Source organism: Lissotriton vulgaris, chromosome 1_1, assembly GCF_964263255.1.
Source record: "Lissotriton vulgaris chromosome 1_1, aLisVul1.2, whole genome shotgun sequence".
Taxonomy (NCBI): domain Eukaryota; kingdom Metazoa; phylum Chordata; class Amphibia; order Caudata; family Salamandridae; genus Lissotriton; species Lissotriton vulgaris.
The window spans coordinates 243898588-243925384 of NC_141685.1; the positions used below are offsets into that span (position 1 = coordinate 243898588).

The following is a 26797-nucleotide window of genomic DNA, read 5'->3' on the forward strand; positions in this document are numbered from 1 at the left end:
CCAAGGGAACACTGACTCTGTAATAGATGATCCAAAAGGAATTGATGAAAAGTCCCAACTACAAACAACAGAATCAAAATAGTGTGAGGGGACACCCGGATTTGAACCAGGGACCTCTTGATCTGCAGTCCAATGCTCTACCACTGAGCTATATCCCCAGCTTTTCAGAAAAATTAGAATGACATAATATCAGTACATCATGAAAGAGTGAGAGGATCATGCTAAGTTGTGCCGGAAAGTACAGGCTTGAAACTGTGGAACAGGAGAAGTAGTCCTTAATATTATTTATTAAAGTAAAACTGGATCATTTAAAAAACAGATTAATTTGTTTCATTGCTATTTTATTTGAATAGGCAGTGGTACATAGGACCAATGCCTCTACATACAATGATTGTTTTGAAACATTCTTAAAGCGGAAGAGGTTTTTACATGACACATTATCATTTGATGATTGGTTACCACAATCACCGAGATGGTGATGAAGTATGAATGTTTTTTGGCCAAATTACGGAGGAAAACCATTTCTACATACCACTACAATTCGGTATTTGGAAGGAACACCCAAACACCCCTTTCAAGTACCATCGATTTAATACATCAAAAAAAGCCACTTTGTGCTTGCAACTGGCCTGATTCTTCAGACCAGCCTTCTTGCAACTGCAACGAGGGTTTGTACATCTTGCACGTAGGCAGAGCTTTCAAGGAGAAATTAAATAGTTCCTAAGTTGCACAAAAATGAAGTGCTTCAAACAAACACATACTTTGTATGGACAGAGAAGAGATGGAATATATGTAAGACTGAGGACACATGTGTAATGAGAAATAGATTGATTGCATAGCTGCCCAGTATTCTAAGCCATTTCTTTAGTGCGATTCAAGAGAGCACCAAACAGTATAACAAATTTGTCAATTGGTTTCATAGTCCATTCCCTTTGTTTAGAGCTGTGAAAGGTAGAGCCGAATTCCAAAATAGATCAATGATGTTTCAGAAATTTCCCATAGGGAATACCAAGCCCAGTGTAAAAAATGAAGTTACTCAATAGTTTTAATCAGCAACACTGTAATGGTATTAAAGTGTAACATCCAAGGGAACACTGACTCTGTCAAAGATGATCCAAATGGGATTCATGAAAATTCCCAACTACAAACTGCAGATTCAAAATAGTATGAGGGGACACCCGGATTTGAACCAGGGACCTCTTGATCTGCAGTCAAATGCTCTACCACTGAGCTATATCCCTAGCTGTCAGCCAACATCAGAATGACAATATATCAGTACATCATGAAAGAGTGAGAGGATCATGCTAAGTTGTGCCGGAAAGTACAACCTTGAAACTGTGAAACTGTAGAAGTAGTTCTTAATATTATTTATTAAAGGAAAAATGGATCATTAAAAAAAATATATGTATTTGTTTGATTGGTATTTTATTTGAGTAGGCAGTGGTACATAGGACCAATGCCTGCACTTAAAATGTTTGTTTTGAAACATTCTCAAAGGGGAAAAGGTTTTTACGGGATACCTTATTGTTTCATGTTTGGTTACCACAATCACTCAGATGGTGATGAAGTGTGATTGTTTTGGGCCACATTACGGTGGAAAAACATTTCTACATACCACTACAATTCGGTATTTGGAAGGTACACACAAACACCCCTTTCACGGACCTTCGATTTAAAACATCAGAAAAAGCCACTTTGTGCTTGCAAATGGCCTGATTCTTCAGGCCAGCCTTCTTGCAACTGCAACAATGGTTCGTACATCTTGCACGTAGACAGAGCATTTAAGGAGAAATTAAATAGTTCCTACGTTGCACAAAAATGAAGTGCTTCAAACAAGCACATACTTTGGATGCACAGGGAAAAGGTGGAATATATGTAAGACTGAGGACACAGGTGAAATGAGAAATAGACTGACTGCATCGCTGCACAGTATTCTAAGCCATTTCTTTAGTGCGATTCAAGAAAGCACCAAACAGTATAACAAATTTGTCAATTTATTTCATAGTCCATTCCCTTTCTCTCGTGCTGTAAAAGGAAGAGCCAAATTCCAAAATAGATCAATGATCTTTCAGAAAGTTCCCAAAGGGAACACCAAGCCGAGTGTTAAAACTGCATTTACTCACAGGTTTTGAGCAGCAAACTCTGTAATGATATTAAAGTGCAATATCCAAGGGAACACTGACTTTGTCAAAGATGATACAAAAGGAATTGATGAAAAGTCCCAACTACAAACAACAGAATCAAAATAGTCTGAGGGGACACCCGGATTTGAACCAGGGACCTCTTGATCTGCAGTCAAATGCTCTACCACTGAGCTATATCCCCAGCTTTTCAGTAAAATCAGAATGACATAATATCAGTACATCATGAAAGAGTGAGAGGATCATGCTAAGTTGTGCCGGAAAGTACAGGCTTGAAACTGTGGAACAGGAGAAGTAGTCCTTAATATTATTTATTAAAGTAAAACTGGCTCATTTAAAAAACAGATTAATTTGTTTCATTGCTATTTTATTTGAATAGGCAGTGGTACATAAGACCAATGCCTCTACATACAATGATTGTTTTGAAACATTCTTAAAGCGGAAGAGGTTTTTACATGACACATTATCATTTGATGATTGGTTACCACAATCACCGAGATGGTGGTAAAGTATGAATGTTTTTTGGCCAAATTACGGAGGAAAAACATTTCTACATACCACTACAATTCAGTATTTGGAAGGAACACCCAAACACCTCTTTCAAGTACCTTCGATTTAATACATCAAAAAAAGCCACTTTGTGCTTGCAACTGGCCTGATTCTTCAGACCAGCCTTCTTGCAACTGCAACGAGGGTTTGTACATCTTGCACGTAGGCAGAGCTTTCAAGGAGAAATTAAATTGTTCCTACGTTGCACAAAAATGAAGTGCTTCAAACAAGCACATACTTTTAATGCACAGGGAAAAGGTGGAATATATGTAAGACTGAGGACACAGGTGAAATGAGAAATAGACTGACTGCATCGCTGCACAGTATTCTAAGCCATTTCTTTAGTGCGATTCAAGAAAGCATCAAACAGTATAACAAATTTGTCAATTTGTTTCATAGTCCATTCCCTTTCTTTAGTGCTGTAAAAGGAAGAGCCAAATTCCAAAATAGATCAATGATCTTTCAGAAATTTCCCAAAGGGAATACCAAGCCGAGTGTTAAAACTCCATTTACTCACAGGTTTTGAGCAGCAAACTCTGTAATGATATTAAAGTGCAATATCCAAGGGAACACTGACTCTGTCAAAGATGATCCAAAAGGAATTGATGAAAAGTCCCAACTACAAACAACAGAATCAAAATAGTCTGAGGGGACACCCGGATTTGAACCAGGGACCTCTTGATCTGCAGTCAAATGCTCTACCACTGAGCTATATCCCCAGCTTTTCAGTAAAATCAGAATGACATAATATCAGTACATCATGAAAGAGTGAGAGGATCATGCTAAGTTGTGCCGGAAAGTACAGGCTTGAAACTGTGGAACAGGAGAAGTAGTCCTTAATATTATTTATTAAAGTAAAACTGGATCATTTAAAAAACAGATTAATTTGTTTCATTGCTATTTTATTTGAATAGGCAGTGGTACATAAGACCAATGCCTCTACATACAATGATTGTTTTGAAACATTCTTAAAGGGGAAGAGGTTTTTACGTGACACATTATCATTTCATGATTGGTTACCTCAATCACCGAGATGGTGGTGAAGTATGATTGTTTTTTGGCCAAATTACGGAGGAAAAACATTTCTACATACCACTACAATTCGGTATGTGGAAGGAACACCCAAACACCCCTTTCAAGTACCTTCGATTTAATACATCAAAAAAAGCCACTTTGTGCTTGCAACTGGCCTGATTCTTCAGACCAGCCTTCTTGCAACTGCAACGAGGGTTTGAACATCTTGCACGTAGGCAGAGCTTTCAAGGAGAAATTAAATAGTTCCTAAGTTGCACAAAAATGAAGTGCTTCAAACAAACACATACTTTGTATGGACAGAGAAGAGATGGAATATATGTAAGACTGAGGACACAGGTGTAATGAGAAATAGATTGCATAGCTGCCCAGTATTCTAAGCCATTTCTTTAGTGCGATTCAAGAGAGCACCAAACAGTATAACAAATTTGTCAATTGGTTTCATAGTCCATTCCCTTTGTTTAGAGCTGTGAAAGGTAGAGCCGAATTCCAAAATAGATCAATGATGTTTCAGAAATTTCCCATAGGGAATACCAAGCCCAGTGTAAAAAATGCAGTTACTCACAAGTTTTAATCAGCAACACTGTAATGGTATTAAAGTGTAACATCCAAGGGAACACTGACTCTGTCAAAGATGATCCAAATGGGATTCATGAAAATTCCCAACTACAAACAGCAGATTCAAAATAGTATGAGGGGACACCCGGATTTGAACCAGGGACCTCTTGATCTGCAGTCAAATGCTCTACCACTGAGCTATATCCCCAGCTGTCAGCTAAGATCAGAATGACAATATATCAGTACATCATGAAAGAGTGAGAGGATCATGCTAAGTTGTGACGGAAAGTACAACCTTGAAACTGTGGAACTGTAGAAGTAGTTCTTAATATTATTTATTAAAGGAAAAACTGATCATTAAAAAAAATATATGTATTTGTTTGATTGGTGTTTTATTTGAATACGCAGTGGTACATAGGACCAATGCCTGCACTTAAAATGTTTGTTTTGAAACATTCTCAAAGGGGAAGAGGTTTTTACGGGATACCTTAATGTTTCATGTTTGGTTACCACAATCACTCAGATGGTGATGAAGTATGATTGTTTTGGGCCACATTACGGTGGAAAAACATTTCTACATACCACTACAATTCGGTATTTGGAAGGTACACCCAAACACCCCTTTCACAGACCTTCGATTTAAAACATCAGAAAAAGCCACTTTGTGCTTGCAAATGGCCTGATTCTTCAGGCCAGCCTTCTTGCAACTGCAACAATGGTTCGTACATCTTGCACGTAGGCAGAGCATTTAAGGAGAAATTAAATAGTTCCTACGTTGCACAAAAATGAAGTGCTTCAAACAAGCACATACTTTGGATGCACAGGGAAAAGGTGGAATATATGTAAGACTGAGGACACAGGTGAAATGAGAAATAGACTGACTGCATCGCTGCACAGTATTCTAAGCCATTTCTTTAGTGCGATTCAAGAAAGCACCAAACAGTATAACAAATTTGTCAATTTATTTCATAGTCCATTCCCTTTCTTTAGTGCTGTAAAAGGAAGAGCCAAATTCCAAAATAGATCAATGATCTTTCAGAAAGTTCCCAAATGGAACACCAAGCCGAGTGTTAAAACTGCATTTACTCACAGGTTTTGAGCAGCAAACTCTGTAATGATATTAAAGTGCAATATCCAAGGGAACACTGACTCTGTCAAAGATGATCCAAAAGAAATTGATGAAAAGTCCCAACTACAAACAACAGAATCAAAATAGTCAGAGGGGACACCCGGATTTGAACCAGGGACCTCTTGATCTGCAGTCAAATGCTCTACCACTGAGCTATATCCCCAGCAGTTCAGTAAAATCAGAATGACATAATATCAGTACATCATGAAAGAGTGAGAGGATCATGCTAAGTTGTGCCGGAAAGTACAGGCTTGAAACTGTGGAATAGGAGAAGTAGTCCTTAATATTATTTATTAAAGTAAAACTGGATCATTTAAAAAACAGATTAATTTGTTTCATTGCTATTTTATTTGAAAAGGCAGTGGTACATAAGACCAATGCCTCTACATACAATGATTGTTTTGAAACATTCTTAAAGGGGAAGAGGTTTTTACGTGACACATTATCATTTGATGATTGGTTACCACAATCACCGAGATGGTGGTGAAGTATGATTGTTTTTTGGCCAAATTACGGAGGAAAAACATTTCTACATACCACTACAATTCGGTATTTGGAAGGAACACCCAAACACCCCTTTCAAGTACCTTCGATTTAATACATCAAAAAAAGCCACTTTGTGCTTGCAACTGGCCTGATTCTTCAGACCAGCCTTCTTGCAACTGCAACGAGGGTTTGAACATCTTGCACGTAGGCAGAGCTTTCAAGGAGAAATTAAATAGTTCCTACGTTGCACAAAAATGAAGTGCTTCAAACAAGCACATACTTTTAATGCACAGGGAAAAGGTGGAATATATGTAAGACTGAGGACACAGGTGAAATGAGAAATAGACGGACTGCATCACTGCACAGTATTCTAAGCCATTTCTTTAGTGCGATTCAAGAAAGCACCAAACAGTATAACAAATTTGTCAATTTATTTCATAGTCCATTCCCTTTCTTTAGTGCTGTAAAAGGAAGAGCCAAATTCCAAAATAGATCAATGATCTTTCAGAAAGTTCCCAAATGGAACACCAAGCCGAGTGTTAAAACTGCATTTACTAACAGGTTTTGAGCAGCAAACTCTGTAATGATATTAAAGTGCAATATCCAAGGGAACACTGACTGTCAAAGATGATCCAAAAGGAATTGATGAAAAGTCCCAACTACAAACAACAGAATCAAAATAGTCTGAGGGGACACCCGGATTTGAACCAGGGACCTCTTGATCTGCAGTCAAATGCTCTACCACTGAGCTATATCCCCAGCTTTTCAGTAAAATCAGAATGACATAATATCAGTACATCATGAAAGAGTGAGAGGATCATGCTAAGTTGTGCCGGAAAGTACAGGCTTGAAACTGTGGAACAGGAGAAGTAGTCCCGAATATTATTTATTAAAGTAAAACTGGATCATTTAAAAAACAGATTAATTTGTTTCATTGCTATTTTATTTGAATAGGCAGTGGTACATAAGACCAATGCCTCTACATACAATGATTGTTTTGAAACATTCTTAAAGGGGAAGAGGTTTTTATGTGACACATTATCATTTGATGATTGGTTACCACAATCACCGAGATGGTGGTGAAGTATGATTGTTTTTTGGCCAAATTACAGAGGAAAAACATTTCTACATACCACTACAATTCGGTATTTGGAAGGAACACCCAAACACCCCTTTCAAGTACCTTCGATTTAATACATCAAAAAAAGCCACTTTGTGCTTGCAACTGGCCTGATTCTTCAGACCAGCCTTCTTGCAACTGCAACGAGGGTTTGAACATCTTGCACGTAGGCAGAGCTTTCAAGGAGAAATTAAATAGTTCCTACGTTGCACAAAAATGAAGTGCTTCAAACAAGCACATACTTTTATTGCACAGGGAAAAGGTGGAATATATGTAAGACTGAGGATACAGGTGAAATGAGAAATAGACTGACTGCATCACTGCACAGTATTCTAAGCCATTTCTTTAGTGCGATTCAAGAGAGCACCAAACAGTATAACAAATTTGTCAATTTGTTTCATAGTCCATTCCCTTTCTTTAGTGCTGTATAAGGAAGAGCCAAATTCCAAAATAGATCAATGATCTTTCAGAAATTTCCCAAAGGGAATACCAAGCCGAGTGCTAAAACTCCATTTACTCACAGGTTTTGAGCAGCAAACTATGTAATGCTATTAAAGTGCAATAACCAAGGGAACACTGACTCTGTCAAAGATGATCCAAAAGGAATTGATGAAAAGTCCCAACTACAAACAACAGAATCAAAATAGTCTGAGGGGACACCCGGATTTGAACCAGGGACCTCTTGATCTGCAGTCAAATACTCTACCACTGAGCTATATCCCCAGCTTTTCAGTAAAATCAGAATGACATAATATCAGTACATCATGAAAGAGTGAGAGGATCATGCTAAGTTGTGCCGGAAAGTACAGGCTTGAAACTGTGGAACAGGAGAAGTAGTAGTTAATATTATTTATTAAAGGAAAGCTGTATCATTTAAAAAACGGATTAATTTGTTTCATTGCTATTTTATTTGAATAGGCAGTGGTACATAAGACCAATGCCTCTACATACAATGATTGTTTTGAAACATTCTTAAAGGGGAAGAGGTTTTTACGTGACACATTATCATTTGATGATTGGTTACCACAATCACCGAGATGGTGGTGAAGTATGATAGTTTTTTGGCCAAATTACGATGGAAAAACATTTCTACATACCACTACAATTCGGTATTTGGAAGGAACACCCAAACACCCCTTTCAAGTACCTTCGATTTAATACATCAAAAAAAGCCACTTTGTGCTTGCAACTGGCCTGATTCTTCAGACCAGCCTTCTTGCAACTGCAACGAGGGTTTGTACATCTTGCACGTAGGCAGAGCTTTCAAGGAGAAATTAAATAGTTCCTAAGTTGCACAAAAATGAAGTGCTTCAAACAAACACATACTTTGTATGGACAGAGAAGAGATGGAATATATGTAAGACTGAGGACACAGGTGTAATGAGAAATAGATTGATTGCATAGCTGCCCAGTATTCTAAGCCATTTCTTTAGTGCGGTTCAAGAGAGCACCAAACAGTATAACAAATTTGTCAATTGGTTTCATAGTCCATTCCCTTTGTTTAGAGCTGTGAAAGGTAGAGCCGAATTCCAAAATAGATCAATGATGTTTCAGAAATTTCCCATAGGGAATACCAAGCCCAGTGTAAAAAATGCAGTTACTCACAAGTTTTAATCAGCAACACTGTAATGGTATTAAAGTGTAACATCCAAGGGAACACTGACTCTGTCAAAGATGATCCAAATGGGATTCATGAAAATTCCCAACTACAAACAGCAGATTCAAAATAGTATGAGGGGACACCCGGATTTGAACCAGGGACCTCTTTATCTGCAGTCAAATGCTCTACCACTGAGCTATATCCCCAGCTGTCAGGCAAGATCAGAATGACAATATATCAGTACATCATGAAAGAGTGAGAGGATCATGCTAAGTTGTGCCGGAAAGTACAACCTTGAAACTGTGGAACTGTAGAAGTAGTTCTTAATATTATTTATTAAAGGAAAAATGGATCATTAAAAAAATATATGTATTTGTTTGATTGGTATTTTATTTGAATAGGCAGTGGTACATAGGACCAATGCCTGCACTTAAAATGTTTGTTTTGAAACAATCTCAAAGGGGAAGAGGTTTTTACGGGATACCTTATTGTTTCATGTTTGGTTACCACAATCACTCAGATGGTGATGAAGTATGATTGTTTTGGGCCACATTACGGTGGAAAAACATTTCTACATACCACTGCAATTCGGTATTTGGAAGGTACACCCAAACACCCCTTTCACGGACCTTCGATTTAAAACATCAGAAAAAGCCACTTTGTGCTTGCAAATGGCCTGATTCTTCAGGCCAGCCTTCTTGCAACTGCAACAATGGTTCGTACATCTTGCACGTAGACAGAGCATTTAAGGAGAAATTAAATAGTTCCTACGTTGCACAAAAATGAAGTGCTTCAAACAAGCACATACTTTGGATGCACAGGGAAAAGGTGGAATATATGTAAGACTGAGGACACAGGTGAAATGAGAAATAGACTGACTGCATCGCTGCACAGTATTCTAAGCCATTTCTTTAGTGCGATTCAAGAAAGCACCAAACAGTATAACAAATTTGTCAATTTATTTCATAGTCCATTCCCTTTCTCTCGTGCTGTAAAAGGAAGAGCCAAATTCCAAAATAGATCAATGATCTTTCAGAAAGTTCCCAAAGGGAACACCAAGCCGAGTGTTAAAACTGCATTTACTCACAGGTTTTGAGCAGCAAACTCTGTAATGATATTAAAGTGCAATATCCAAGGGAACACTGACTTTGTCAAAGATGATACAAAAGGAATTGATGAAAAGTCCCAACTACAAACAACAGAATCAAAATAGTCTGAGGGGACACCCGGATTTGAACCAGGGACCTCTTGATCTGCAGTCAAATGCTCTACCACTGAGCTATATCCCCAGCTTTTCAGTAAAATCAGAATGACATAATATCAGTACATCATGAAAGAGTGAGAGGATCATGCTAAGTTGTGCCGGAAAGTACAGGCTTGAAACTGTGGAACAGGAGAAGTAGTCCTTAATATTATTTATTAAAGTAAAACTGGCTCATTTAAAAAACAGATTAATTTGTTTCATTGCTATTTTATTTGAATAGGCAGTGGTACATAAGACCAATGCCTCTACATACAATGATTGTTTTGAAACATTCTTAAAGCGGAAGAGGTTTTTACATGACACATTATCATTTGATGATTGGTTACCACAATCACCGAGATGGTGGTGAAGTATGAATGTTTTTTGGCCAAATTACGGAGGAAAAACATTTCTACATACCACTACAATTCAGTATTTGGAAGGAACACCCAAACACCTCTTTCAAGTACCTTCGATTTAATACATCAAAAAAAGCCACTTTGTGCTTGCAACTGGCCTGATTCTTCAGACCAGCCTTCTTGCAACTGCAACGAGGGTTTGTACATCTTGCACGTAGGCAGAGCTTTCAAGGAGAAATTAAATTGTTCCTACGTTGCACAAAAATGAAGTGCTTCAAACAAGCACATACTTTTAATGCACAGGGAAAAGGTGGAATATATGTAAGACTGAGGACACAGGTGAAATGAGAAATAGACTGACTGCATCGCTGCACAGTATTCTAAGCCATTTCTTTAGTGCGATTCAAGAAAGCATCAAACAGTATAACAAATTTGTCAATTTGTTTCATAGTCCATTCCCTTTCTTTAGGTCTGTAAAAGGAAGAGCCAAATTCAAAAAAAGATCAATGATCTTTCAGAAAGTTCCCAAAGGGAACACCAAGCCGAGTGTTAAAACTGCATTTACTCACAGGTTTTGAGCAGCAAACTCGGTAATGCTATTAAAGTGCAATATCCAAGGGAACACTGACTCTGTAATAGATGATCCAAAAGGAATTGATGAAAAGTCCCAACTACAAACAACAGAATCAAAATAGTGTGAGGGGACACCCGGATTTGAACCAGGGACCTCTTGATCTGCAGTCCAATGCTCTACCACTGAGCTATATCCCCAGCTTTTCAGAAAAATTAGAATGACATAATATCAGTACATCATGAAAGAGTGAGAGGATCATGCTAAGTTGTGCCGGAAAGTACAGGCTTGAAACTGTGGAACAGGAGAAGTAGTCCTTAATATTATTTATTAAAGTAAAACTGGATCATTTAAAAAACAGATTAATTTGTTTCATTGCTATTTTATTTGAATAGGCAGTGGTACATAGGACCAATGCCTCTACATACAATGATTGTTTTGAAACATTCTTAAAGCGGAAGAGGTTTTTACATGACACATTATCATTTGATGATTGGTTACCACAATCACCGAGATGGTGATGAAGTATGAATGTTTTTTGGCCAAATTACGGAGGAAAACCATTTCTACATACCACTACAATTCGGTATTTGGAAGGAACACCCAAACACCCCTTTCAAGTACCATCGATTTAATACATCAAAAAAAGCCACTTTGTGCTTGCAACTGGCCTGATTCTTCAGACCAGCCTTCTTGCAACTGCAACGAGGGTTTGTACATCTTGCACGTAGGCAGAGCTTTCAAGGAGAAATTAAATAGTTCCTAAGTTGCACAAAAATGAAGTGCTTCAAACAAACACATACTTTGTATGGACAGAGAAGAGATGGAATATATGTAAGACTGAGGACACATGTGTAATGAGAAATAGATTGATTGCATAGCTGCCCAGTATTCTAAGCCATTTCTTTAGTGCGATTCAAGAGAGCACCAAACAGTATAACAAATTTGTCAATTGGTTTCATAGTCCATTCCCTTTGTTTAGAGCTGTGAAAGGTAGAGCCGAATTCCAAAATAGATCAATGATGTTTCAGAAATTTCCCATAGGGAATACCAAGCCCAGTGTAAAAAATGAAGTTACTCAATAGTTTTAATCAGCAACACTGTAATGGTATTAAAGTGTAACATCCAAGGGAACACTGACTCTGTCAAAGATGATCCAAATGGGATTCATGAAAATTCCCAACTACAAACTGCAGATTCAAAATAGTATGAGGGGACACCCGGATTTGAACCAGGGACCTCTTGATCTGCAGTCAAATGCTCTACCACTGAGCTATATCCCTATCTGTCAGCCAACATCAGAATGACAATATATCAGTACATCATGAAAGAGTGAGAGGATCATGCTAAGTTGTGCCGGAAAGTACAACCTTGAAACTGTGGAACTGTAGAAGTAGTTCTTAATATTATTTATTAAAGGAAAAATGGATCATTAAAAAAAATATATGTATTTGTTTGATTGGTATTTTATTTGAGTAGGCAGTGGTACATAGGACCAATGCCTGCACTTAAAATGTTTGTTTTGAAACATTCTCAAAGGGGAAGAGGTTTTTACGGGATACCTTATTGTTTCATGTTTGGTTACCACAATCACTCAGATGGTGATGAAGTGTGATTGTTTTGGGCCACATTACGGTGGAAAAACATTTCTACATACCACTACAATTCGGTATTTGGAAGGTACACACAAACACCCCTTTCACGGACCTTCGATTTAAAACATCAGAAAAAGCCACTTTGTGCTTGCAAATGGCCTGATTCTTCAGGCCAGCCTTCTTGCAACTGCAACAATGGTTCGTACATCTTGCACGTAGACAGAGCATTTAAGGAGAAATTAAATAGTTCCTACGTTGCACAAAAATGAAGTGCTTCAAACAAGCACATACTTTGGATGCACAGGGAAAAGGTGGAATATATGTAAGACTGAGGACACAGGTGAAATGAGAAATAGACTGACTGCATCGCTGCACAGTATTCTAAGCCATTTCTTTAGTGCGATTCAAGAAAGCACCAAACAGTATAACAAATTTGTCAATTTATTTCATAGTCCATTCCCTTTCTCTCGTGCTGTAAAAGGAAGAGCCAAATTCCAAAATAGATCAATGATCTTTCAGAAAGTTCCCAAAGGGAACACCAAGCCGAGTGTTAAAACTGCATTTACTCACAGGTTTTGAGCAGCAAACTCTGTAATGATATTAAAGTGCAATATCCAAGGGAACACTGACTTTGTCAAAGATGATACAAAAGGAATTGATGAAAAGTCCCAACTACAAACAACAGAATCAAAATAGTCTGAGGGGACACCCGGATTTGAACCAGGGACCTCTTGATCTGCAGTCAAATGCTCTACCACTGAGCTATATCCCCAGCTTTTCAGTAAAATCAGAATGACATAATATCAGTACATCATGAAAGAGTGAGAGGATCATGCTAAGTTGTGCCGGAAAGTACAGGCTTGAAACTGTGGAACAGGAGAAGTAGTCCTTAATATTATTTATTAAAGTAAAACTGGCTCATTTAAAAAACAGATTAATTTGTTTCATTGCTATTTTATTTGAATAGGCAGTGGTACATAAGACCAATGCCTCTACATACAATGATTGTTTTGAAACATTCTTAAAGCGGAAGAGGTTTTTACATGACACATTATCATTTGATGATTGGTTACCACAATCACCGAGATGGTGGTGAAGTATGAATGTTTTTTGGCCAAATTACGGAGGAAAAACATTTCTACATACCACTACAATTCAGTATTTGGAAGGAGCACCCAAACACCTCTTTCAAGTACCTTCGATTTAATACATCAAAAAAAGCCACTTTGTGCTTGCAACTGGCCTGATTCTTCAGACCAGCCTTCTTGCAACTGCAACGAGGGTTTGTACATCTTGCACGTAGGCAGAGCTTTCAAGGAGAAATTAAATTGTTCCTACGTTGCACAAAAATGAAGTGCTTCAAACAAGCACATACTTTTAATGCACAGGGAAAAGGTGGAATATATGTAAGACTGAGGACACAGGTGAAATGAGAAATAGACTGACTGCATCGCTGCACAGTATTCTAAGCCATTTCTTTAGTGCGATTCAAGAAAGCATCAAACAGTATAACAAATTTGTCAATTTGTTTCATAGTCCATTCCCTTTCTTTAGTGCTGTAAAAGGAAGAGCCAAATTCCAAAATAGATCAATGATCTTTCAGAAATTTCCCAAAGGGAATACCAAGCCGAGTGTTAAAACTCCATTTACTCACAGGTTTTGAGCAGCAAACTCTGTAATGATATTAAAGTGCAATATCCAAGGGAACACTGACTCTGTCAAAGATGATCCAAAAGGAATTGATGAAAAGTCCCAACTACAAACAACAGAATCAAAATAGTCTGAGGGGACACCCGGATTTGAACCAGGGACCTCTTGATCTGCAGTCAAATGCTCTACCACTGAGCTATATCCCCAGCTTTTCAGTAAAATCAGAATGACATAATATCAGTACATCATGAAAGAGTGAGAGGATCATGCTAAGTTGTGCCGGAAAGTACAGGCTTGAAACTGTGGAACAGGAGAAGTAGTCCTTAATATTATTTATTAAAGTAAAACTGGATCATTTAAAAAACAGATTAATTTGTTTCATTGCTATTTTATTTGAATAGGCAGTGGTACATAAGACCAATGCCTCTACATACAATGATTGTTTTGAAACATTCTTAAAGGGGAAGAGGTTTTTACGTGACACATTATCATTTCATGATTGGTTACCTCAATCACCGAGATGGTGGTGAAGTATGATTGTTTTTTGGCCAAATTACGGAGGAAAAACATTTCTACATACCACTACAATTCGGTATGTGGAAGGAACACCCAAACACCCCTTTCAAGTACCTTCGATTTAATACATCAAAAAAAGCCACTTTGTGCTTGCAACTGGCCTGATTCTTCAGACCAGCCTTCTTGCAACTGCAACGAGGGTTTGAACATCTTGCACGTAGGCAGAGCTTTCAAGGAGAAATTAAATAGTTCCTAAGTTGCACAAAAATGAAGTGCTTCAAACAAACACATACTTTGTATGGACAGAGAAGAGATGGAATATATGTAAGACTGAGGACACAGGTGTAATGAGAAATAGATTGATTGCATAGCTGCCCAGTATTCTAAGCCATTTCTTTAGTGCGATTCAAGAGAGCACCAAACAGTATAACAAATTTGTCAATTGGTTTCATAGTCCATTCCCTTTGTTTAGAGCTGTGAAAGGTAGAGCCGAATTCCAAAATAGATCAATGATGTTTCAGAAATTTCCCATAGGGAATACCAAGCCCAGTGTAAAAAATGCAGTTACTCACAAGTTTTAATCAGCAACACTGTAATGGTATTAAAGTGTAACATCCAAGGGAACACTGACTCTGTCAAAGATGATCCAAATGGGATTCATGAAAATTCCCAACTACAAACAGCAGATTCAAAATAGTATGAGGGGACACCCGGATTTGAACCAGGGACCTCTTGATCTGCAGTCAAATGCTCTACCACTGAGCTATATCCCCAGCTGTCAGCTAAGATCAGAATGACAATATATCAGTACATCATGAAAGAGTGAGAGGATCATGCTAAGTTGTGCCGGAAAGTACAACCTTGAAACTGTGGAACTGTAGAAGTAGTTCTTAATATTATTTATTAAAGGAAAAACTGATCATTAAAAAAAATATATGTATTTGTTTGATTGGTGTTTTATTTGAATACGCAGTGGTACATAGGACCAATGCCTGCACTTAAAATGTTTGTTTTGAAACATTCTCAAAGGGGAAGAGGTTTTTACGGGATACCTTAATGTTTCATGTTTGGTTACCACAATCACTCAGATGGTGATGAAGTATGATTGTTTTGGGCCACATTACGGTGGAAAAACATTTCTACATACCACTACAATTCGGTATTTGGAAGGTACACCCAAACACCCCTTTCACAGACCTTCGATTTAAAACATCAGAAAAAGCCACTTTGTGCTTGCAAATGGCCTGATTCTTCAGGCCAGCCTTCTTGCAACTGCAACAATGGTTCGTACATCTTGCACGTAGGCAGAGCATTTAAGGAGAAATTAAATAGTTCCTACGTTGCACAAAAATGAAGTGCTTCAAACAAGCACATACTTTGGATGCACAGGGAAAAGGTGGAATATATGTAAGACTGAGGACACAGGTGAAATGAGAAATAGACTGACTGCATCGCTGCACAGTATTCTAAGCCATTTCTTTAGTGCGATTCAAGAAAGCACCAAACAGTATAACAAATTTGTCAATTTATTTCATAGTCCATTCCCTTTCTTTAGTGCTGTAAAAGGAAGAGCCAAATTCCAAAATAGATCAATGATCTTTCAGAAAGTTCCCAAATGGAACACCAAGCCGAGTGTTAAAACTGCATTTACTCACAGGTTTTGAGCAGCAAACTCTGTAATGATATTAAAGTGCAATATCCAAGGGAACACTGACTCTGTCAAAGATGATCCAAAAGAAATTGATGAAAAGTCCCAACTACAAACAACAGAATCAAAATAGTCAGAGGGGACACCCGGATTTGAACCAGGGACCTCTTGATCTGCAGTCAAATGCTCTACCACTGAGCTATATCCCCAGCAGTTCAGTAAAATTAGAATGACATAATATCAGTACATCATGAAAGAGTGAGAGGATCATGCTAAGTTGTGCCGGAAAGTACAGGCTTGAAACTGTGGAATAGGAGAAGTAGTCCTTAATATTATTTATTAAAGTAAAACTGGATCATTTAAAAAACAGATTAATTTGTTTCATTGCTATTTTATTTGAAAAGGCAGTGGTACATAAGACCAATGCCTCTACATACAATGATTGTTTTGAAACATTCTTAAAGGGGAAGAGGTTTTTACGTGACACATTATCATTTGATGATTGGTTACCACAATCACCGAGATGGTGGTGAAGTATGATTGTTTTTTGGCCAAATTACGGAGGAAAAACATTTCTACATACCACTACAATTCGGTATTTGGAAGGAACACCCAAACACCCCTTTCAAGTACCTTCGATTTAATACATCAAAAAAAGCCACTTTGTGCTTGCAACTGGCCTGATTCTTCAGACCAGCCTTCTTGCAACTGCAACGAGGGTTTGAACATCTTGCACGTAGGCAGAGCTTTCAAGGAGAAATTAAATAGTTCCTACGTTGCACAAAAATGAAGTGCTTCAAACAAGCACATACTTTTAATGCACAGGGAAAAGGTGGAATATATGTAAGACTGAGGACACAGGTGAAATGAGAAATAGACGGACTGCATCACTGCACAGTATTCTAAGCCATTTCTTTAGTGCGATTCAAGAAAGCACCAAACAGTATAACAAATTTGTCAATTTATTTCATAGTCCATTCCCTTTCTTTAGTGCTGTAAAAGGAAGAGCCAAATTCCAAAATAGATCAATGATCTTTCAGAAAGTTCCCAAATGGAACACCAAGCCGAGTGTTAAAACTGCATTTACTAACAGGTTTTGAGCAGCAAACTCTGTAATGATATTAAAGTGCAATATCCAAGGGAACACTGACTGTCAAAGATGATCCAAAAGGAATTGATGAAAAGTCCCAACTACAAACAACAGAATCAAAATAGTCTGAGGGGACACCCGGATTTGAACCAGGGACCTCTTGATCTGCAGTCAAATGCTCTACCACTGAGCTATATCCCCAGCTTTTCAGTAAAATCAGAATGACATAATATCAGTACATCATGAAAGAGTGAGAGGATCATGCTAAGTTGTGCCGGAAAGTACAGGCTTGAAACTGTGGAACAGGAGAAGTAGTCCCGAATATTATTTATTAAAGTAAAACTGGATCATTTAAAAAACAGATTAATTTGTTTCATTGCTATTTTATTTGAATAGGCAGTGGTACATAAGACCAATGCCTCTACATACAATGATTGTTTTGAAACATTCTTAAAGGGGAAGAGGTTTTTATGTGACACATTATCATTTGATGATTGGTTACCACAATCACCGAGATGGTGGTGAAGTATGATTGTTTTTTGGCCAAATTACAGAGGAAAAACATTTCTACATACCACTACAATTCGGTATTTGGAAGGAACACCCAAACACCCCTTTCAAGTACCTTCGATTTAATACATCAAAAAAAGCCACTTTGTGCTTGCAACTGGCCTGATTCTTCAGACCAGCCTTCTTGCAACTGCAACGAGGGTTTGAACATCTTGCACGTAGGCAGAGCTTTCAAGGAGAAATTAAATAGTTCCTACGTTGCACAAAAATGAAGTGCTTCAAACAAGCACATACTTTTATTGCACAGGGAAAAGGTGGAATATATGTAAGACTGAGGATACAGGTGAAATGAGAAATAGACTGACTGCATCACTGCACAGTATTCTAAGCCATTTCTTTAGTGCGATTCAAGAGAGCACCAAACAGTATAACAAATTTGTCAATTTGTTTCATAGTCCATTCCCTTTCTTTAGTGCTGTATAAGGAAGAGCCAAATTCCAAAATAGATCAATGATCTTTCAGAAATTTCCCAAAGGGAATACCAAGCCGAGTGCTAAAACTCCATTTACTCACAGGTTTTGAGCAGCAAACTATGTAATGCTATTAAAGTGCAATAACCAAGGGAACACTGACTCTGTCAAAGATGATCCAAAAGGAATTGATGAAAAGTCCCAACTACAAACAACAGAATCAAAATAGTCTGAGGGGACACCCGGATTTGAACCAGGGACCTCTTGATCTGCAGTCAAATACTCTACCACTGAGCTATATCCCCAGCTTTTCAGTAAAATCAGAATGACATAATATCAGTACATCATGAAAGAGTGAGAGGATCATGCTAAGTTGTGCCGGAAAGTACAGGCTTGAAACTGTGGAACAGGAGAAGTAGTAGTTAATATTATTTATTAAAGGAAAGCTGTATCATTTAAAAAACGGATTAATTTGTTTCATTGCTATTTTATTTGAATAGGCAGTGGTACATAAGACCAATGCCTCTACATACAATGATTGTTTTGAAACATTCTTAAAGGGGAAGAGGTTTTTACGTGACACATTATCATTTGATGATTGGTTACCACAATCACCGAGATGGTGGTGAAGTATGATAGTTTTTTGGCCAAATTACGATGGAAAAACATTTCTACATACCACTACAATTCGGTATTTGGAAGGAACACCCAAACACCCCTTTCAAGTACCTTCGATTTAATACATCAAAAAAAGCCACTTTGTGCTTGCAACTGGCCTGATTCTTCAGACCAGCCTTCTTGCAACTGCAACGAGGGTTTGTACATCTTGCACGTAGGCAGAGCTTTCAAGGAGAAATTAAATAGTTCCTAAGTTGCACAAAAATGAAGTGCTTCAAACAAACACATACTTTGTATGGACAGAGAAGAGATGGAATATATGTAAGACTGAGGACACAGGTGTAATGAGAAATAGATTGATTGCATAGCTGCCCAGTATTCTAAGCCATTTCTTTAGTGCGGTTCAAGAGAGCACCAAACAGTATAACAAATTTGTCAATTGGTTTCATAGTCCATTCCCTTTGTTTAGAGCTGTGAAAGGTAGAGCCGAATTCCAAAATAGATCAATGATGTTTCAGAAATTTCCCATAGGGAATACCAAGCCCAGTGTAAAAAATGCAGTTACTCACAAGTTTTAATCAGCAACACTGTAATGGTATTAAAGTGTAACATCCAAGGGAACACTGACTCTGTCAAAGATGATCCAAATGGGATTCATGAAAATTCCCAACTACAAACAGCAGATTCAAAATAGTATGAGGGGACACCCGGATTCGAACCAGGGACCTCTTTATCTGCAGTCAAATGCTCTACCACTGAGCTATATCCCCAGCTGTCAGCCAAGATCAGAATGACAATATATCAGTACATCATGAAAGAGTGAGAGGATCATGCTAAGTTGTGCCGGAAAGTACAACCTTGAAACTGTGGAACTGTAGAAGTAGTTCTTAATATTATTTATTAAAGGAAAAATGGATCATTAAAAAAATATATGTATTTGTTTGATTGGTATTTTATTTGAATAGGCAGTGGTACATAGGACCAATGCCTGCACTTAAAATGTTTGTTTTGAAACAATCTCAAAGGGGAAGAGGTTTTTACGGGATACCTTATTGTTTCATGTTTGGTTACCACAATCACTCAGATGGTGATGAAGTATGATTGTTTTGGGCCACATTACGGTGGAAAAACATTTCTACATACCACTGCAATTCGGTATTTGGAAGGTACACCCAAACACCCCTTTCACGGACCTTCGATTTAAAACATCAGAAAAAGCCACTTTGTGCTTGCAAATGGCCTGATTCTTCAGGCCAGCCTTCTTGCAACTGCAACAATGGTTCGTACATCTTGCACGTAGGCAGAGCATTTAAGGAGAAATTAAATAGTTCCTACGTTGCACAAAAATGAAGTGCTTCAAACAAGCACATACTTTTAATGCACAGGGAAAAGGTGGAATATATGTAAGACTGAGGACACAGGTGAAATGAGAAATAGACTGACTGCATCGCTGCACAGTATTCTAAGCCATTTCTTTAGTGCGATTCAAGAAAGCACCAAACAGTATAACAAATTTGTCAATTTGTTTCATAGTCCATTCCCTTTCTTTAGGTCTGTAAAAGGAAGAGCCAAATTCAAAAAAAGATCAATGATCTTTCAGAAAGTTCCCAAAGGGAACACCAAGCCGAGTGTTAAAACTGCATTTACTCACAGGTTTTGAGCAGCAAACTCGGTAATGCTATTAAAGTGCAATATCCAAGGGAACACTGACTCTGTCATAGATGATCCAAAAGGAATTGATGAAAAGTCCCAACTACAAACAACAGTATCAAAATAGTGTGAGGGGACACCCGGATTTGAACCAGGGACCTCTTGATCTGCAGTCAAATGCTCTACCACTGAACTATATCCCCAGCTTTTCAGAAATATTAGAATGACATAATATCAGTACATCATGAAAGAGTGAGAGGATCATGCTAAGTTGTGCCGGAAAGTACAGGCTTGAAACTGTGGAACAGGAGAAGTAGTCCTTAATATTATTTATTAAAGTAAAACTGGATCATTTAAAAAACAGATGAATTTTTTCATTGCTATTTTATTTGAATAGGCCGTGGTACATAAGACCAATGCCTCTACATACAATGATTGTTTTGAAACATTCTTGAAGGGGAAGAGGTTTTTACGTGACACATTATCATTTGATGATTGGTTACCACAATCACCGAGATGGTGGTGAAGTATGATTGTTTTTTGGCCAAATTACGATGGAAAAACATTTCTACATACCACTACAATTCGGTATTTGGAAGGAACACCCAAACACCCCTTTCAAGTACCTTCAATTTAATACATCAAAAAAAGCCACTTTGTGCTTGCAACTGGCCTGATTCTTCAGACCAGCCTTCTTGCAACTGCAACGAGGGTTTGAACATCTTGCACGTAGGCAGAGCTTTCAAGGAGAAATTAAATAGTTCCTACGTTGCACAAAAATGAAGTGCTTCAAACAAGCACATACTTTTAATGCACAGGGAAAAGGTGGAATATATGTAAGACTGAGGACACAGGTGAAATGAGAAATAGACGGACTGCATCACTGCACAGTATTCTAAGCCATTTCTTTAGTGCGATTCAAGAAAGCAGCAAACAGTATAACAAATTTGTCAATTTATTTCATAGTCCATTCCCTTTCTTTAGTGCTGTAAAAGGAAGAGCCAAATTCCAAAATAGATCAATGATCTTTCAGAAAGTTCCCAAATGGAACACCAAGCCGAGTGTTAAAACTGCATTTACTAACAGGTTTTGAGCAGCAAACTCTGTAATGATATTAAAGTGTAACATCCAAGGGAACACTGACTCTGTCAAAGATGATCCAAATGGGATTCATGAAAATTCCCAACTACAAACAGCAGATTCAAAATAGTATGAGGGGACACCCGGATTTGAGCCAGGGACCTCTTGATCTGCAGTCAAATGCTCTACCACTGAGCTATATCCCTAGCTGTCAGCCAACATCAGAATGACAATATATCAGTACATCATGAAAGAGTGAGAGGATCATGCTAAGTTGTGCCGGAAAGTACAACCTTGAAACTGTGGAACTGTAGAAGTAGTTCTTAATATTATTTATTAAAGGAAAAATGGATCATTAAAAAAATATATGTATTTGTTTGATTGGTATTTTATTTGAGTAGGCAGTGGTACATAGGACCAATGCCTGCACTTAAAATGTTTGTTTTGAAACAATCTCAAAGGGGAAGAGGTTTTTACGGGATACCTTATTGTTTCATGTTTGGTTACCACAATCACTCAGATGGTGATGAAGTATGATTGTTTTGGGCCACATTACGGTGGAAAAACATTTCTACATACCACTGCAATTCGGTATTTGGAAGGTACACCCAAACACCCCTTTCACGGACCTTCGATTTAAAACATCAGAAAAAGCCACTTTGTGCTTGCAAATGGCCTGATTCTTCAGGCCAGCCTTCTTGCAACTGCAACAATGGTTCGTACATCTTGCACGTAGGCAGAGCATTTAAGGAGAAATTAAATAGTTCCTACGTTGCACAAAAATGAAGTGCTTCAAACAAGCACATACTTTTAATGCACAGGGAAAAGGTGGAATATATGTAAGACTGAGGACACAGGTGAAATGAGAAATAGACTGACTGCATCGCTGCACAGTATTCTAAGCCATTTCTTTAGTGCGATTCAAGAAAGCACCAAACAGTATAACAAATTTGTCAATTTGTTTCATAGTCCATTCCCTTTCTTTAGGTCTGTAAAAGGAAGAGCCAAATTCAAAAAAAGATCAATGATCTTTCAGAAAGTTCCCAACGGGAACACCAAGCCGAGTGTTAAAACTGCATTTACTCACAGGTTTTGAGCAGCAAACTCGGTAATGCTATTAAAGTGCAATATCCAAGGGAACACTGACTCTGTCATAGATGATCCAAAAGGAATTGATGAAAAGTCCCAACTACAAACAACAGAATCAAAATAGTGTGAGGGGACACCCGGATTTGAACCAGGGACCTCTTGATCTGCAGTCAAATGCTCTACCACTGAGCTATATCCCCAGCTTTTCAGAAAAATTAGAATGACATAATATCAGTACATCATGAAAGAGTGAGAGGATCATGCTAAGTTGTGCCGGAAAGTACAGGCTTGAAACTGTGGAACAGGAGAAGTAGTCCTTAATATTATTTATTAAAGTAAAACTGGATCGTTTAAAAAACAGATTAATTTGTTTCATTGCTATTTTATTTGAATAGGCAGTGGTACATAGGACCAATGCCTCTACATACAATGATTGTTTTGAAACATTCTTAAAGCGGAAGAGGTTTTTACATGACACATTATCATTTGATGATTGGTTACCACAATCACCGAGATGGTGATGAAGTATGAATGTTTTTTGGCCAAATTACGGAGGAAAACCATTTCTACATACCACTACAATTCGGTATTTGGAAGGAACACCCAAACACCCCTTTCAAGTACCTTCGATTTAATACATCAAGAAAAACCACTTTGTGCTTGCAACTGGCCTGATTCTTCAGACCAGCCTTCTTGCAACTGCAACGAGGGTTTGTACATCTTGCACGTAGGCAGAGCTTTCAAGGAGAAATTAAATAGTTCCTAAGTTGCACAAAAATGAAGTGCTTCAAACAAACACATACTTTGTATGGACAGAGAAGAGATGGAATATATGTAAGACTGAGGACACAGGTGTAATGAGAAATAGATTGATTGCATAGCTGCCCAGTATTCTAAGCCATTTCTTTAGTGCGATTCAAGAGAGCACCAAACAGTATAACAAATTTGTCAATTGGTTTCATAGTCCATTCCCTTTGTTTAGAGCTGTGAAAGGTAGAGCCGAATTCCAAAATAGATCAATGATGTTTCAGAAATTTCCCATAGGGAATACCAAGCCCAGTGTAAAAAATGAAGTTACTCAATAGTTTTAATCAGCAACACTGTAATGGTATTAAAGTGTAACATCCAAGGGAACACTGACTCTGTCAAAGATGATCCAAATGGGATTCATGAAAATTCCCAACTACAAACTGCAGATTCAAAATAGTATGAGGGGACACCCGGATTTGAACCAGGGACCTCTTGATCTGCAGTCAAATGCTCTACCACTGAGCTATATCCCTAGCTGTCAGCCAACATCAGAATGACAATATATCAGTACATCATGAAAGAGTGAGAGGATCATGCTAAGTTGTGCCGGAAAGTACAACCTTGAAACTGTGGAACTGTAGAAGTAGTTCTTAATATTATTTATTAAAGGAAAAATGGATCATTAAAAAAATATATGTATTTGTTTGATTGGTATTTTATTTGAATAGGCAGTGGTACATAGGACCAATGCCTGCACTTAAAATGTTTGTTTTGAAACATTCTCAAAGGGGAAGAGGTTTTTACGGGATACCTTATTGTTTCATGTTTGGTTACCACAATCACTCAGATGGTGATGAAGTATGATTGTTTTGGGCCACATTACGGTGGAAAAACATTTCTACATACCACTGCAATTCGGTATTTGGAAGGTTCACCCAAACACCCCTTTCACGGACCTTCCATTTAAAACATCAGAAAAAGCCACTTTGTGCTTGCAAATGGCCTGATTCTTCAGGCCAGCCTTCTTGCAACTGCAACAATGGTTCGTACATATTGCACGTAGGCAGAGCATTTAAGGAGAAATTAAATAGTTCCTACGTTGCACAAAAATGAAGTGCTTCAAACAAGCACATACTTTTAATGCACAGGGAAAAGGTGGAATATATGTAAGACTGAGGACACAGGTGAAATGAGAAATAGACTGACTGCATCGCTGCACAGTATTCTAAGCCATTTCTTTAGTGCGATTCAAGAAAGCACCAAACAGTATAACAAATTTGTCAATTTTTTTCATAGTCCATTCCCTTTCTTTAGGTCTGTAAAAGGAAGAGCCAAATTCAAAAAAAGATCAATGATCTTTCAGAAAGTTCCCAAAGGGAACACCAAGCCGAGTGTTAAAACTGCATTTACTCACAGGTTTTGAGCAGCAAACTCGGTAATGCTATTAAAGTGCAATATCCAAGGGAACACTGACTCTGTCATAGATGATCCAAAAGGAATTGATGAAAAGTCCCAACTACAAACAACAGAATCAAAATAGTGTGAGGGGACACCCGGATTTGAACCAGGGACCTCTTGATCTGCAGTCAAATGCTCTACCACTGAGCTATATCCCCAGCTTTTCAGAAATATTAGAATGACATAATATCAGTACATCATGAAAGAGTGAGAGGATCATGCTAAGTTGTGCCGGAAAGTACAGGCTTGAAACTGTGGAACAGGAGAAGTAGTCCTTAATATTATTTATTAAAGTAAAACTGGATCATTTAAAAAACAGATGAATTTTTTCATTGCTATTTTATTTGAATAGGCCGTGGTACATAAGACCAATGCCTCTACATACATTGATTGTTTTGAAACATTCTTGAAGGGGAAGAGGTTTTTACGTGACACATTATCATTTGATGATTGGTTACCACAATCACCGAGATGGTGGTGAAGTATGATTGTTTTTTGGCCAAATTACGATGGAAAAACATTTCTACATACCACTACAATTCGGTATTTGGAAGGAACACCCAAACACCCCTTTCAAGTACCTTCAATTTAATACATCAAAAAAAGCCACTTTGTGCTTGCAACTGGCCTGATTCTTCAGACCAGCCTTCTTGCAACTGCAACGAGGGTTTGTACATCTTGCACGTAGGCAGAGCTTTCAAGGAGAAATTAAATAGTTCCTAAGTTGCACAAAAATGAAGTGCTTCAAACAAACACATACTTTGTATGGACAGAGAAGAGATGGAATATATGTAAGACTGAGGACACAGGTGTAATGAGAAATAGATTGATTGCATAGCTGCCCAGTATTCTAAGCCATTTCTTTAGTGCGGTTCAAGAGAGCACCAAACAGTATAACAAATTTGTCAATTGGTTTCATAGTCCATTCCCTTTGTTTAGAGCTGTGAAAGGTAGAGCCGAATTCCAAAATAGATCAATGATGTTTCAGAAATTTCCCATAGGGAATACCAAGCCCAGTGTAAAAAATGCAGTTACTCACAAGTTTTAATCAGCAACACTGTAATGGTATTAAAGTGTAACATCCAAGGGAACACTGACTCTGTCAAAGATGATCCAAATGGGATTCATGAAAATTCCCAACTACAAATAGCAGATTCAAAATAGTATGAGGGGACACCCGGATTTGAACCAGGGACCTCTTGATCTGCAGTCAAATGCTCTACCTCTGAGCTATATCCCTAGCTGTCAGCCAACATCAGAATGACAATATATCAGTACATCATGAAAGAGTGAGAGGATCATGCTAAGTTGTGCCGGAAAGTACAACCTTGAAACTGTGGAACTGTAGAAGTAGTTCTTAATATTATTTATTAAAGGAAAAATGGATCATTAAAAAAATATATGTATTTGTTTGATTGGTATTTTATTTGAATAGGCAGTGGTACATAGGACCAATGCCTGCACTTAAAATGTTTGTTTTGAAACATTCTCAAAGGGGAAGAGGTTTTTACGGGATACCTTATTGTTTCATGTTTGGTTACCACAATCACTCAGATGGTGATGAAGTATGATTGTTTTGGGCCACATTACGGTGGAAAAACATTTCTACATACCACTGCAATTCGGTATTTGGAAGGTACACCCAAACACCCCTTTCACGGACCTTCGATTTAAAACATCAGAAAAAGCCACTTTGTGCTTGCAAATGGCCTGATTCTTCAGGCCAGCCTTCTTGCAACTGCAACAATGGTTCGTACATCTTGCACGTAGGCAGAGCATTTAAGGAGAAATTAAATAGTTCCTACGTTGCACAAAAATGAAGTGCTTCAAACAAGCACATACTTTTAATGCACAGGGAAAAGGTGGAATATATGTAAGACTGAGG

General features: G+C 37.9%; 25 non-coding genes across 25 annotated transcripts; all 25 read right to left on the reverse strand.

Annotated features, from left to right (window-relative positions):
• Positions 1-86: 86 nt before the first annotated feature.
• TRNAC-GCA (transfer RNA cysteine (anticodon GCA)) lies at positions 87-158 on the reverse strand. The gene has a single exon. It is a non-coding gene; the product is annotated as a tRNA-Cys (tRNA).
• Positions 159-1169: 1011 nt separating this feature from the next.
• Positions 1170-1241, reverse strand: TRNAC-GCA (transfer RNA cysteine (anticodon GCA)). The gene has a single exon. It is a non-coding gene; the product is annotated as a tRNA-Cys (tRNA).
• Positions 1242-2253: 1012 nt separating this feature from the next.
• TRNAC-GCA (transfer RNA cysteine (anticodon GCA)) lies at positions 2254-2325 on the reverse strand. The gene has a single exon. It is a non-coding gene; the product is annotated as a tRNA-Cys (tRNA).
• Positions 2326-3337: 1012 nt separating this feature from the next.
• On the reverse strand, positions 3338-3409 carry TRNAC-GCA (transfer RNA cysteine (anticodon GCA)). The gene has a single exon. It is a non-coding gene; the product is annotated as a tRNA-Cys (tRNA).
• Positions 3410-4416: 1007 nt separating this feature from the next.
• TRNAC-GCA (transfer RNA cysteine (anticodon GCA)) lies at positions 4417-4488 on the reverse strand. Its single transcript has one exon. It is a non-coding gene; the product is annotated as a tRNA-Cys (tRNA).
• Positions 4489-5500: 1012 nt separating this feature from the next.
• Positions 5501-5572, reverse strand: TRNAC-GCA (transfer RNA cysteine (anticodon GCA)). The gene has a single exon. It is a non-coding gene; the product is annotated as a tRNA-Cys (tRNA).
• A 1010-nt stretch (positions 5573-6582) lies between these two features.
• On the reverse strand, positions 6583-6654 carry TRNAC-GCA (transfer RNA cysteine (anticodon GCA)). Its single transcript has one exon. It is a non-coding gene; the product is annotated as a tRNA-Cys (tRNA).
• A 1012-nt stretch (positions 6655-7666) lies between these two features.
• Positions 7667-7738, reverse strand: TRNAC-GCA (transfer RNA cysteine (anticodon GCA)). Its single transcript has one exon. It is a non-coding gene; the product is annotated as a tRNA-Cys (tRNA).
• A 1011-nt stretch (positions 7739-8749) lies between these two features.
• Positions 8750-8821, reverse strand: TRNAC-GCA (transfer RNA cysteine (anticodon GCA)). Its single transcript has one exon. It is a non-coding gene; the product is annotated as a tRNA-Cys (tRNA).
• Positions 8822-9832: 1011 nt separating this feature from the next.
• On the reverse strand, positions 9833-9904 carry TRNAC-GCA (transfer RNA cysteine (anticodon GCA)). Its single transcript has one exon. It is a non-coding gene; the product is annotated as a tRNA-Cys (tRNA).
• A 1012-nt stretch (positions 9905-10916) lies between these two features.
• Positions 10917-10988, reverse strand: TRNAC-GCA (transfer RNA cysteine (anticodon GCA)). The gene has a single exon. It is a non-coding gene; the product is annotated as a tRNA-Cys (tRNA).
• Positions 10989-11999: 1011 nt separating this feature from the next.
• On the reverse strand, positions 12000-12071 carry TRNAC-GCA (transfer RNA cysteine (anticodon GCA)). Its single transcript has one exon. It is a non-coding gene; the product is annotated as a tRNA-Cys (tRNA).
• Positions 12072-13083: 1012 nt separating this feature from the next.
• TRNAC-GCA (transfer RNA cysteine (anticodon GCA)) lies at positions 13084-13155 on the reverse strand. The gene has a single exon. It is a non-coding gene; the product is annotated as a tRNA-Cys (tRNA).
• Positions 13156-14167: 1012 nt separating this feature from the next.
• On the reverse strand, positions 14168-14239 carry TRNAC-GCA (transfer RNA cysteine (anticodon GCA)). Its single transcript has one exon. It is a non-coding gene; the product is annotated as a tRNA-Cys (tRNA).
• Positions 14240-15250: 1011 nt separating this feature from the next.
• Positions 15251-15322, reverse strand: TRNAC-GCA (transfer RNA cysteine (anticodon GCA)). The gene has a single exon. It is a non-coding gene; the product is annotated as a tRNA-Cys (tRNA).
• A 1012-nt stretch (positions 15323-16334) lies between these two features.
• Positions 16335-16406, reverse strand: TRNAC-GCA (transfer RNA cysteine (anticodon GCA)). Its single transcript has one exon. It is a non-coding gene; the product is annotated as a tRNA-Cys (tRNA).
• Positions 16407-17416: 1010 nt separating this feature from the next.
• On the reverse strand, positions 17417-17488 carry TRNAC-GCA (transfer RNA cysteine (anticodon GCA)). Its single transcript has one exon. It is a non-coding gene; the product is annotated as a tRNA-Cys (tRNA).
• Positions 17489-18500: 1012 nt separating this feature from the next.
• Positions 18501-18572, reverse strand: TRNAC-GCA (transfer RNA cysteine (anticodon GCA)). Its single transcript has one exon. It is a non-coding gene; the product is annotated as a tRNA-Cys (tRNA).
• A 1011-nt stretch (positions 18573-19583) lies between these two features.
• Positions 19584-19655, reverse strand: TRNAC-GCA (transfer RNA cysteine (anticodon GCA)). Its single transcript has one exon. It is a non-coding gene; the product is annotated as a tRNA-Cys (tRNA).
• A 1011-nt stretch (positions 19656-20666) lies between these two features.
• Positions 20667-20738, reverse strand: TRNAC-GCA (transfer RNA cysteine (anticodon GCA)). Its single transcript has one exon. It is a non-coding gene; the product is annotated as a tRNA-Cys (tRNA).
• Positions 20739-21749: 1011 nt separating this feature from the next.
• On the reverse strand, positions 21750-21821 carry TRNAC-GCA (transfer RNA cysteine (anticodon GCA)). Its single transcript has one exon. It is a non-coding gene; the product is annotated as a tRNA-Cys (tRNA).
• A 1011-nt stretch (positions 21822-22832) lies between these two features.
• TRNAC-GCA (transfer RNA cysteine (anticodon GCA)) lies at positions 22833-22904 on the reverse strand. The gene has a single exon. It is a non-coding gene; the product is annotated as a tRNA-Cys (tRNA).
• Positions 22905-23915: 1011 nt separating this feature from the next.
• On the reverse strand, positions 23916-23987 carry TRNAC-GCA (transfer RNA cysteine (anticodon GCA)). Its single transcript has one exon. It is a non-coding gene; the product is annotated as a tRNA-Cys (tRNA).
• A 1011-nt stretch (positions 23988-24998) lies between these two features.
• On the reverse strand, positions 24999-25070 carry TRNAC-GCA (transfer RNA cysteine (anticodon GCA)). The gene has a single exon. It is a non-coding gene; the product is annotated as a tRNA-Cys (tRNA).
• Positions 25071-26080: 1010 nt separating this feature from the next.
• On the reverse strand, positions 26081-26152 carry TRNAC-GCA (transfer RNA cysteine (anticodon GCA)). The gene has a single exon. It is a non-coding gene; the product is annotated as a tRNA-Cys (tRNA).
• Positions 26153-26797: the final 645 nt, after the last annotated feature.